A 12,327-nucleotide genomic window follows, 5' to 3' on the forward strand; every position below is an offset into this window, starting at 1 on the left:
TCCACCTCAGAGTCAAGATTTGGCCACCAAATGTGTTTTCGAGCTAAGGCTTTGGTTTTCACTATACCTTGGTGCCCTGAGTGGACCTCCTTCAACACTTCACTTCTCAGCTTAGAAGGTACAATGACCCTGGTCCCCCACAGAACACAGCCTTGCTCTGTTGACAGCTCATTTTTCTTAGTGAAAAACACTTTTAAGTGTTCATCAACATGTGTGGGCCAGCCTTCCATGACATACTTGTACACTCTGGCCAGCTCGTTGTCTGTGCGTGTTGCCTTGGCAACTTGTGCAGCACTAAGGGGTGCCTCTTGTAGGTGCTCTTCTAACAGTGCATGCACTTGTGCTGTAGTTCCAGCTGTCCCTGTGTCACTGGTTTCTGGCAGGGGGCATCGAGAAAGTCCATCTGCATTGCAATGCTCCTGTGACTTGCGATAAACAATGTGATAGTCATAAGCTGACAATATAATTGCCCACCTCTGAATCCGTGCAGCAGCTAGTGTTGGTAGACCTTTGTGTTCTCTAAACAGTGTCACAAGAGGGTGATGGTCAGTCACTAAAGTGAAATGTCTGCCCCATGAGTACTGATGGAACTTTTTAACTCCGTAAATCAGTCCCAACGCTTCCTTCTCTACCTGAGAATAGTTTTCCTCTGCAGGGCTTAGAGTGCGAGAAGCATAAGCGATAGGTCGCTCTTCACCATTTGGCATTGTGTGTTGGATAACTGCACCAATACCATATGCAGAGGCATCACACGCCAAGGTGAGTGGCAGGCTGAGGTCATAGTGGGCTAACACCTGCTCACTAGTCAGCAGTTCTTTACACTTTACAAAAGCAGTTTGTTGTGTCTCTTTCCATTTCCATGGTGTTTTGGCTCTGAGCAGTTGGTACAGTGGTGCTAACACTGTGCTTTGCTGTGGTACAAACCTTCCATAATAGTTAAACAGTCCCAAAAAAGCCTGTAGCTCGCTGACATTACTGGGAGCTGGGGCCTCCTGTATGGCTCTCACCTTGTCCTTAGCAGGATGCACGCCATTTTCATCCAGGACATGGCCCAAGTACTCAATCCTGGTCTTGCCAAATTCACACTTGGAGCGTTTCACACGTAGTCCATTTTCCTGCAGTCGCTGCAGGACTCTCTGCAGATTGTTCAGGTGAGCTTCCTCTGAGCTCCCAGTGACCAGCAGGTCATCGAGGAAAACTACCACTGGCAAGTCCTTCATCAGGTTTTCCATAATCTGCTGGAAGATGGATGGGGCGGAGCTAATGCCAAAAGGAAGTCTGTTGTACACAAACAGTCCTCTGTGAGTGTTGATGGTTGTGTACTTCTTGGAGTCCTCATCCAGTAAGACCTGTTGGTAAGCTGCAGCCAAGTCTATCTGAGAGAAAACCTTCCTTCCACTTAGGGTTGCTAACAGCTCCTCTAAACGGGGTAAGGGGTAAGTCTCTGTCTCAACTGCCTGGTTCACTGATACTTTATAATCTCCACACAATCGCAAAGACGCGTCTCGTTTCTGCACTGGCACTATGGGAGCCGCCCATTCACTGTGCTTAACAGGGGAGATGATGTTAGCTTCCTCCAGTCTTCTTAACTCCTTCTCTACCCTATCTTTCATGGCAAATGGAAGGGGTCTGTGTTTGCAAAATCTTGGCAGTGCATCAGGTTTGACTAAGATAGAGGCTTTAATGTCTTTAAGAGTCCCCAACTCTTCCTTAAAAACCTCTGAGTGCTTCTCCAGCACTTCATCCAGTGACTTACCCCTGGGTGCATGAAGATTTTTGATCTGCTGCCAGTTAAGCCTGAGTTTCTTTAACCAGTTTCTGCCACACAGTGTTGATCCATACCCTTTCACTATTAAGAGTGGTAGTTCTACTGTTTGGCTTTCATAAGTAACCTGTACTGTAATTTGTCCTAGCACAGGGATCTTACCTCCATTGTAAGCTTTAAGTCTAACCTTACTTGGCTGTAGAGGCAGATGAGGGAATTTCTCTCTGTAAGCTGCATGTGGCATGACACTTCTAGCAGCTCCAGTATCTATTTCCATCTCTAAGTCAGTGTTAGCAACTCTGAAAGTTTCTTTGTACAGATCATCATCATCCTCTGTAACTGTCAGAATGCTAAACATCCCCAGCTCAGAGTCTTCTTCAGCTTCTACATACTTTGTGTTTCTCTTTTGCTGTGGTCTGCTTGGTGACTTTCCTCCACTGGGATTCTGTGCTTTGCCACGACATGCCTTCTTAATGTGTCCTGTTTTGCCACAATTATGGCATTTAGCCTCTCTAAAATGACACTCATTTGCTTGATGATTTTTTCCTTTGCATCTGTAGCAACTTCGATTCCCTCTTTGCATCTCCATCTTGTGCACACTGGACGTCCCGGCTCTGTCATTCTCAATCCCTCTCAACTGACGTGCATCTCTGTCAGCCGTCTCCATGTTCAAGGCGATCTCAACAGCTTTGGCAAAAGTGAGATCATTCTCCGAAAGTAGTCTCCTCTGACATGACTCATTTTTTATTCCGCTGACAAAACGATCACGTAGTGCAGGATCCAGGTTGGCGCCAAACTCACAGTTCGCTGCGCACTGCTTCAATTCAGCGACATACTGTGCTACTGGTTGGCCAGATTTCTGGTTACAACGGTTAAAAATGGAACCTTTCTGCTACCAATATTGGTTTTGGCTCAAAGTGTCTCTTCAGAATAGACACAATCTTGTCAAATGTCTTGTCTTTCGGCTTATTGGGTTGTACCAAGTTTCTCAAAAGTCCATATGTTGCTGCGCCCATCACACTTAGCAACGTGGCTACTCGTTTGTCTTCGGCTATACCGTTAGCTTCGAAGAACTGCTCCAACCGTTCAATATACGCTGACCACGGTTCACTTTCTGGCTTAAACTCATCAATTCTTCCGAACGGGGCCATCGTACTCACTAGTACCGACACCAAGTGTCTCGCCTTCCTCGTCCCCAGTTGTAGTATCTTGAATCAGGAGACGAAGCAGCGTTCACATTCATGTGATGTTTACTTAGCCATTTTGACACACACTAACACGGCGCATGCGCACTACATCAACTCAACTGGGCGTTACCTGAAGGTATGCCGAACTCATACAAAACACAATATAACTGTGTGGTTAATACACCACAATTATCTATTACCTTTCGCCACACGTGCTTGCATGAAGTTGTAAGAACTCTGGGGTGAATTTGATGAAACAGATATGGCATTGGCACTTCCGATAGAGATTAATAAAAGATTAACCCTGAAAGATCGCGGGCCGACTGGCATGTACAAACCGTTTGTCCTATTCATAAGCTGTAAAAAGTGGCGTTATCCTCAGATTCTCAAGTTTCAGAGGGTACCTTGATGTATTACACACGATGTCAGCAACATGCCGAGGAAATGCCGGAAAGAACGATGGTTTTGTGAAACTGCCTTCGACATCGTCTGCAGTGTTTATTCACACGCCCTTTTTGTAAATCTGCAGAAAATGAACCGTTTGCCCTATCTCAATTCTGTACAAAAACAAGTAATTCTACACTCTGTACAAGGCCTGGATATATGTCCTGTATTTACATCTAAATAATTCTTGAGAACTGCCTTCCATCTGCTCGGTGTCATGTTTCAGCTTGGGGCTGCTCTGCACCAATCAGCAACAGTTTGTGTTTTCAGAGCTTGTAGATACTTAACAACTTGTTTTTTCTTTGATCCAAGACTTGAATGAAGTGTTCCGTACATAGGTATTCACAGTTTTCATTGATTTAAAGTAAATATTCAGAAAACTTCAATGTCCGCTTTTCTTTATTGAACAGTTTCTTGCATTCTGGTTATGCTATATTGGTGAGTGGTTGTTGAGTTACCCTAGTTCTTTTGACCTCATAGAAGTGTATGAATTATTATTGCAGTGAAAAATTAGTCCACAGTGAGTAAAAATGTGACAGAAGCAAAAACGGCCAAAATATTCCAATCAACTTATCTTAGGTCTCAGAATTTGTATTTTCTGTAAGGGTAGAGCCACACCACTTTTTTCTTGTGTTCTTTATACTTGAGGAAACCTAAAAGTGTGTTGTGTATACTCCCAACTTACTTCTAGAATTTTTAAAATCAGAAAAACTCAATTTTAATTTCTTGCTTGGGATCCTAAGGGTTAAATACTGCCCCTCATCCTATACAATGCAAGCATCTCAAAAGGTCGTACAGTAATTAACTTTAAGTACTGTAACTCTTCAATTAATGTCTCTGTGTCATGCTGCAGAGGAGGGGCTGTCCATGTGCAGGAACCATCTGGACCTCACTTTGACAAGTCTATAATATGACCCACAAATATCTGTGTTACAACAAAACTGACGAACAGAGTATAAAATTAGTGTCACATTCACAAAGCAAAATCAAGTATACCAGAGCTACATTTACCACATTATCTTCTGCTGCAGACTGAGACTCCATGCACTCCTGAACATGAAGAGCCAAAATCTGCAAAGGAAGACTTACTTTGCATAATGGGCATTCCGCTATTGGCATGCTTCGAAATTCAATGGCATCTAGTGGTAGTGGAGTAAGGTCAAACTCATGTTGAATGCACAATGCACAATAAAGAGAGTGTTCTTCCCTGACACTGTGACACAGAGACTCAAATGCAGGACAACAGAGAGACACAGCAGCCCAGAAAATTTGCGGTTAAGAGTTTATTAAACAACCAAAGTCAAGTCAAGTCAAGTCAAGTCAAGTCAAGTCAAACTTTATTTATATAGCACATTTTAAAACAACCACAGTTGGCCAAAGTGCTGTACAGGCTTAAAATCAAGATCAATAAAAACACAATGGATAAAAACACAATCAATTAAAACAATCGTTAATAAGAATAATTTAAAACAGCTGGAAGGTAAAAGACACAATAAATAGTAGAGAAAGAAAAAAAGAACACACGGTAAATAAACAGTGGCTGGAGAAGAATACTAACCAAAGAAGTCGGGCAAAACAAGGAGCTACACAGGAGGCTACAAAACTAAGGCTATGCTGAAATTAACTCAGTGTTTCTCAATTCCGGTCCTGGGGCCCCCTGCCCTGCATGTTTTAAGTGGGCTTTACAAGAGTACGAATTTCTCCGACTCCGGTAAAATAAACTATCGATCCGGTGTTATTGACACACGGAGACGCATATTTGTCCATGACTCCGCATCTTTTCTGAAAACGGGTCTGCAGGTGGATATCTACGTATTCGTCTTCATGCCTTACTTGGTATAAACATTAAAGTCCGGAAAAGACGGTGACCTCATAGTACCCCTCCTACTCCCCGCCCCCCACCCACGTTGTCACACAACAACAACAACAACAACAATGGTGACAGGCAGACTGTTCTGATATTGTTCCAGCAGCTACAAATATTACTTCGACTATTATATCAACATTTTCTCAGAGAGCATGAACAACACCAGCTACGGCAACAACATCAATTGCTCATGCATGTTACGCATGCATGAGCACTTGTTGACGTGGGATCCGCCTCGGAGCAGAACCAGACGGGCAACCCGACGACAGTTTTGCATCGTCATGCACAAGCCTATGCACAATACGATGAGTAAACAGCGATACATGTTCTGATGCTGACGCCAAGACGATACGGGGCCGTCCTCGTGTGAGGAGGGCCTCAGATGTTACCCTCCTCCAGCACACCTGATTCAAATGAATCGCTCGTTATCAGGCTCGAGCAGAGCTTGATGACGAGCTGATCATTTGAATCAGGTGTGATGGATTCGGGTAACATCTAAAACATGCAGGGCCCCCCTGCCCCAGGACCGGAATTGAGAAATACTTAATTAACTCAAGATAAACAGAAAACACTATCTCAGACTAAATGAGGCTGAGCTAGGAACCACACAACCTGCATGACAAAGGACACAACTAAACGGACTAAAAAACTAAACAGACCCAACCACAGTACAGAGCTCGCACTAGAGCGTTAGCAGACCCAGAGAGGGAGGGGAAACCTTGGTAGACAGCCTAAGAGAGGGGAGAGCTTTAAGGAAGGCAGGCTGAGGAGGTGTGCAAGCGAGGCAGGAGAGGCTTGAGAGTGGATAATAATCAAGAAAATACAGGTGAGTTAGGCAGAGTGGGTCCAGGATCTGAGGTACAGGAAACAGGGTGTTAAAATCCAGAGCATTATGAAAGAAAAGACTGAGTTTAAGCTTACTACTGACTGTGGTATGCAAAGATCCAGCTCACAGTAGCGGCTGCGGTCTGGTTTAATGGCAGAGGAAGGTGACTGCTGGTGAACCAGTCTGGTGATTACATCGCCTGCACCTGCCTGCACTCCACACACCTCACTCATGCTCACCTGGGAAAAGGAAAAGAGGGAAGGAGGGGGGAAGGGAGAGGCTGCCACTAAGCAGAGCTGGAGGCCCTGGGTGCATCTCAAAGCGATAAAGTTCCATCCTCCCTTCCTCCACTTGCGTCGTTCACTTAAGTCTTAGTTCCTCCCACCAGAGATGAGTGGGAGAGACTCGAAGAAATGAAGAGAGGAGAGGGGATGGAGGAGATTCGTTTTTAGAGCAATGGGACATCCTCTCCTCCAGAGCGTCACATGAAGCAACATGTTTCATTGATGACGGCATCAGCTGATCACCTCTGGATCATCTGTCAGTCAGCTCTATATGGAATGAAAATCCTATCTTAAATCAAGAGCATTTTAAATTGATTTGAGAGCAGTATTTTGTTGATTTCACGCTCAGATTTTGTGATATTGTCTCTCAAAACTCTGCCCTTGCACTCAAATTTGCTCTGCGCGTGCTCAAACTGTCTCCTTGTGCTCAGTTATAATGCTGCGCGTGCTCAAACTGTGTCTTTGTGCTCAGTTATAATGCTGCGCGTGCTCAAACTGTGTCTTTGTGCTCAGTTATAATGCTGCGCGTGCTCAAACTGTCTCCTTGTGCTCAGTTATAATGCTGCGCGCGCTCAAACTGTGTCTTTGTGCTCAGTTATAATGCTGCGCGCGCTCAAACTGTGTCTTTGTGCTCAGTTATAATGCTGCGCGTGCTCAAACTGTGTCCTTGCGCTCAGATAAAATGCTGCACGCGCAGATTTTCACACTCCGGTTCTTCCTCTCGCACTGAGGGAATTTTTGCTCACAGATCTCGGCGCTCGAATTTTTTGTGGATCAACCAATAGAAGGGCGACTAGTATTGACCAATCAGATTATCTCTGTTTGTTTATGGGTGTGTTTGCTGTTGTTCACGGAGCCTCACATATGGGCGGGCACTCTTTCAACCTGGTTTATCAGCCCCTGACCTGCAGGGCTGTAATAAATGTGATTTCTTTAATTTTTTTGTCTACTGTTCAAAGTTAAACGTTTACAGCATTTTACTTACATAGATACTGAGTTGATAGGAGTTAAATATAAACGTGTCGCCTACTGTCAGTGGCGTTGCAGTGGGTGGAGAGCTTTCAGCTCAGTGTAAACAAACAGCAGCAGAGCAGCGTGTCTGCCTACGGAGGACAAAATACCTCCTCTCAAGGCTTCTGTCAGTGACCATTTAACGTTACAGTCTGCTTCTTCCCCTCTGTGTTGAATAAACTCTGGGCATTGTAGGTTAACACACCAGGTTGTAGGTTAAAGGATAAGTTCGGTTTTTACAGCTTTTACATTGTTTATAGAATGAAGTAGAACAAAAGACTCACCCAGAAGGCTTTCCTGATCCAAGCAGTGCTTCAGGAGATATTTAGATCCAAAATCGTGCAGCGGACGTCCGTATAATGGGATCCATCGGGGCATAGACAGCGCCGCTCCTAAAACGGCATTAATCGTCCAAAAACTCGTGATTTTCACCAATATTCCATCATGGTCCGCTCCAAGTTAGTCCTCTGATGCAGTCTGTGTCTCTCCAGACAGCGGTGTGTGGCTATAAAGACCTCTGAACTCACAAAGACTTTGTTTACATTTGTCCCGCATGCGCAGTACTTTCTGGAGCGCTGACTCCTTTCTCTGAGAGGCAGACGTAACGATTAATGCAGTTTTAGGAGCGGCGCTGATTATGCCCTATGGATCCCATTATACGGACGTCCGCTGCACGATTTTGGCTCTAAATATCTCCCCGAGCACTGCTTGGATAAGGAAAGCCTTCTGGGTGAGTATTTTGTTCTACTTCATTCTATAAACAATGTAAAAGCTGTATAAACCAAACTTATCCTTTAATATATCAGGTTCAAAACACTAACGTAACATCGGGAGCTGGTAGACTTCCAGCACTGTACCATGGGAACACATTAATTGCATTTCAGTTGCTATGAACACATCATAAGAGATTTTTTTCAAACTATTTTTTTTACTAAAACTTGTAAAGCACTTTGAGTGTCAGTCAAGGATAAAACGCTATATAAATGTAATCCAGTATCATTATCATGATTAATCTTCAACCAAACAATAACAATGATCATAATAGACAGAATTTAATCAGACCACATTTAAAATTAGATAAATGTATGAAGATTATCCAAAGAATAGATTAGATTATTAAAAATGAATTTAATAATCAGCATGGATGACAATAAAACTTAAGTTACTTACACACAAATAACATTTTCCTCTGGGGGATCAATGAAGTTAAGTTTAGTCTTATATTAATAATAATACTTAAAAAACTTTATTTCAGATATTTAAAAAAGTACAATTTAAATCATTACTGCAAATCCAATCAAAGTTCATCATGGCATGGATTATTTTTTTCATTTTTCTTATTCATTTTTAGCCTAAGAGTTCAACAAAACTAATACTGACAGACACAGACACTGTATTTTTTTCAAAAGGGAAATACTGACGTAGATGTTTTCAGAGCACAGGTCACTTTATTTCATTCCAAATGGAAGAACTATAATTTATGTTTATCTTTATTTATTATTTTGTACTGTGTTATTTGATGAATCTGTTATTTCTGACAGGAATACAAAGCTCATTGAAATCTCTAAAGAACGTTTATGTGATTATATATATTTGTTTATTATCCGTGTTGTGAAATTAATGTAAGATAATCGTTATAATCGTGAAACCGAGATTTTTCCTCAGACTATAATCGTGAAATCAAAATCTATAATCGTTGCATCCCTAGTCTGCACATGTGCGCTATAACAACTCTGATAAAACATTAACGGTAACAGAGCTTTGTCTGTTCCTTAAACCAGTTTAAGAAACACGTTGCCATGAAAAAAACCTGCTCTCTGTTTATTCTGTGTGCAGTTAAGAAGCTCGACGATCACTTAACCGGTAAAATGCGTAATTGTTAGATTATTCATGAGTAATTTAGCCTTTATCAAGATCGTGAACTCTGACACTTATTAATTTAACCCAGTTTATTGTGTTTCAGGAAGATATTATTAATTAGATTTCAGTATAAATCCTCCATTATATTGATTTGATGATGGTTGTGTTCAGTGTATTGTGATTTAAACTCACAACAAACACTTTATTATCTGATTTATGATCAGTTTCTGAACAAGCCTCTGTGCCTGTCCTCAGCTCGCCTTTTCTCTCTCATTAAACTCTGTTGTGTTTGTGAAGTTTCATTGAGAGAAGGCTGGGCCGCTGCAATCAGAGAGTGATATCCCATATGGGGGCGTGTCAGTCAATGGCAAGACTTCCGCAAAGCCAGCTCTCGCGTTTCCTCGATCAAAGCTCCTCCGATCAGTCTCCTCCATCCCCCCCCCGGTGCTGCGGAGGAGATAGGATGGAGGAGGCACGAAATTAGCGCATTGAGAAGCACCCCTTGACACCACTAGAATCAGGGGGAATTGTCATTGGTCTTCTTTCGCACTGACCACCTGGAAATATGACATATATTGTATAATTAAAGTAGCGGTTCATTAGACAAGCAGTCACAACACATCTTAGGATAGTCATCTTGTAGTACTGCAGTAGAGCTGAAAAAAAGTTACAGATTGGCCATATTTTTATGCTTAAAGAAGCTCAGGTTTGGTTAAGTGGCATTAGGGATACACAATTATATTGGATGATATCAGTATTGGATGCTTATGTCAGTATTTACAACTAATATGTTGTCTAGAAAAATCTGCATTGATGAGCTGTATATTTTGGTCATATAAGCAAAAAAGTTAATATAGTTGTAGGGTGGACCAACAGACTTATGTTGTAATTCTTTGCACATTAGGTCTGTATTAAGAACAGAAATCTGCATATTTCTTCATCATAAAATCTTAAATTTTGCCTAGGGGTTTTGGAACTGCAGTTAAATATCAGTACTGTGGTAGGTATAGATACAGTCGGCGTCGTGTCATAGTTACGTCACGGCTGGGGGCGGGGCATTTTGAGGGGGAAAACAATCCTTTCCCCCTCGGCTGCAGCACTGACAGCCCGCGGATTTCAAATCTTTACATTGATACTTACAGCTAAAATGTCGTACTTCGATTCATTACAGCCCCTTGACAGGGAAAGATACCTAAACAAAATTACCCTTGTAGGATCGGATTGTTGTCCTTACGTTATAAACGAATGGATCAATGATCCAACTCAATGGCCTGATGTGTCATTCCCTGACATCTTTTGTTACCTGGTTGAATCACCCGGTAAGAGGCAAAATTACATTTACTGATGAATTAAACCTGATATCATTTTCATTTCTAACGAGAAATTTAGCAGGTTTTTGTGAATATGTTCACCACACTATGGTTGTTGATGCACAATAGATATGAGCTGCAAAAGTATTATTGATAACCCTGTATCTCATGCAGGGATTTACAGTCATCACAGCCTGAAAAATTTTCGGTCCCTGGAGGCACATAAATTTTTTACGAGTGGCTTTGTTGGAGTTGTGCTGCACTTCAGAATACCTGCCTCTGATACTTACCTGTTTCGGTCTGATGTGAAGCCATCCTGGAGAGTAACAGAGAAGCCACATCAGACATGGGTTGCAGTCAAGGGTGACGGCTCTGTCCTCACTGTCCACTGCAACTGCATGGCCGGGTACGTTTCTTATATTCTTCAGTTTGTTTGAGTGAGTGCCATCAACATGTGCCCTAACGAACTGTCACCACCTGATGCCCTGTATATAAAATCTTGGACCCAATATCAATAGTAAGCTCGAGTTAAAGGGTATTTTCCCCCCTTCTTTTCAGTCTTGGAGAAAGCTGTTCCCATGCAGCAGCTGTCCTCTTTAAAATAGAGGCTTGTGTTCGCATGGGCATCAACAAAGTGGCATGCACAAGCAAAGCCTGTGAGTGGAATAAGACATGTGTTAAAAAGATTGAGCCAGCCCTTGTTAAGGAGACAACTTTTTACACAGAAGATACAAAATCTCGCAAAAGGAAAATTCGGCCCCCCATACCAAAGGCTTCTTTTTCACAGCAGCAGCAGTTCCTCACAATGCTAGCTGACAGATCACCTGATGCTGTGGTTTTAAACAGTTTCAAAGATTTTGCCAGACCACCTAGAAAGCCATGGTGTTTTAGCTTGCACCAGGTGACTGAGGAGGAGGTTCAAAATGTGGAGAGGGCAACCATCCAGCAGGCATCCTGTGTGCAATGGCACCAAGAGCGGGTTGGTCGCATCACAGGCTCCATAGCCCACCGTGTCCTAGCAGCTGCGGAAAGTCCAAGCGAGTCACTGCTCAACACAATCTGTCAGCAAACTCACAAGCCAATAATGAGGCCCTGGATCCAGTGGGGGAGACACCATGAGCAAGATGCCATTGATACATATAAATATGCTCTTGGAGTTGGGAGTGCAACAGCCAACCTGTCTTCAAAAATATATATCTGTGCCCCAGTAGATTCCCCACACAGAAACCTGGTAATACAGCAGGCTGGCTTCCGTGTTTGCCAATCCATGCCATACCTGGGGGTTTCTTGTGACAGCTATGTGTCATGTGAGTGCTGTGGTGAGGGTGTTGTGGAGGCAAAGTGTCCTTACAGATGGGGGCAAGACCCTTTGAGTGGGTACCAAAGGTGGCTTGAGGACAAAAAAGGACACCTGGAAAGCCTGATGAGCTTGAAGAAAGATCATGCATACTTCACTCAGGTATTATAATATTTCAGCTGCATATACCTGTACACTTCTACTAATTATAGCATTTAGTAGGACTTTATTTTATTACATTACATTATTAAAACTGCTATATTACAAAAATTATAGAAAAAATAGCAGAAGTTGAATAAACAAGTACCTCCTGAAAGAACTGTGCTCTCGCTCTCTCTATCAATCTCTCTATAAATAAATATATATATATATAAACATGTATATTTGCTTTATTTGATAGGTCCAAATGCAGATGTTTGTGACCAAGCGATTGTATGCGGACTTCATCACTTGGACTCCCCAGACCTGCCTGATAT

The sequence above is a fragment of the Halichoeres trimaculatus genome, unplaced genomic scaffold, assembly GCF_033239565.1.
Source record: "Halichoeres trimaculatus isolate MK-OKI-2021-1 unplaced genomic scaffold, fHalTri1.1 fHalTri1_scaffold_5, whole genome shotgun sequence".
NCBI classification, from domain to species: Eukaryota; Metazoa; Chordata; class Actinopteri; order Labriformes; family Labridae; genus Halichoeres; species Halichoeres trimaculatus.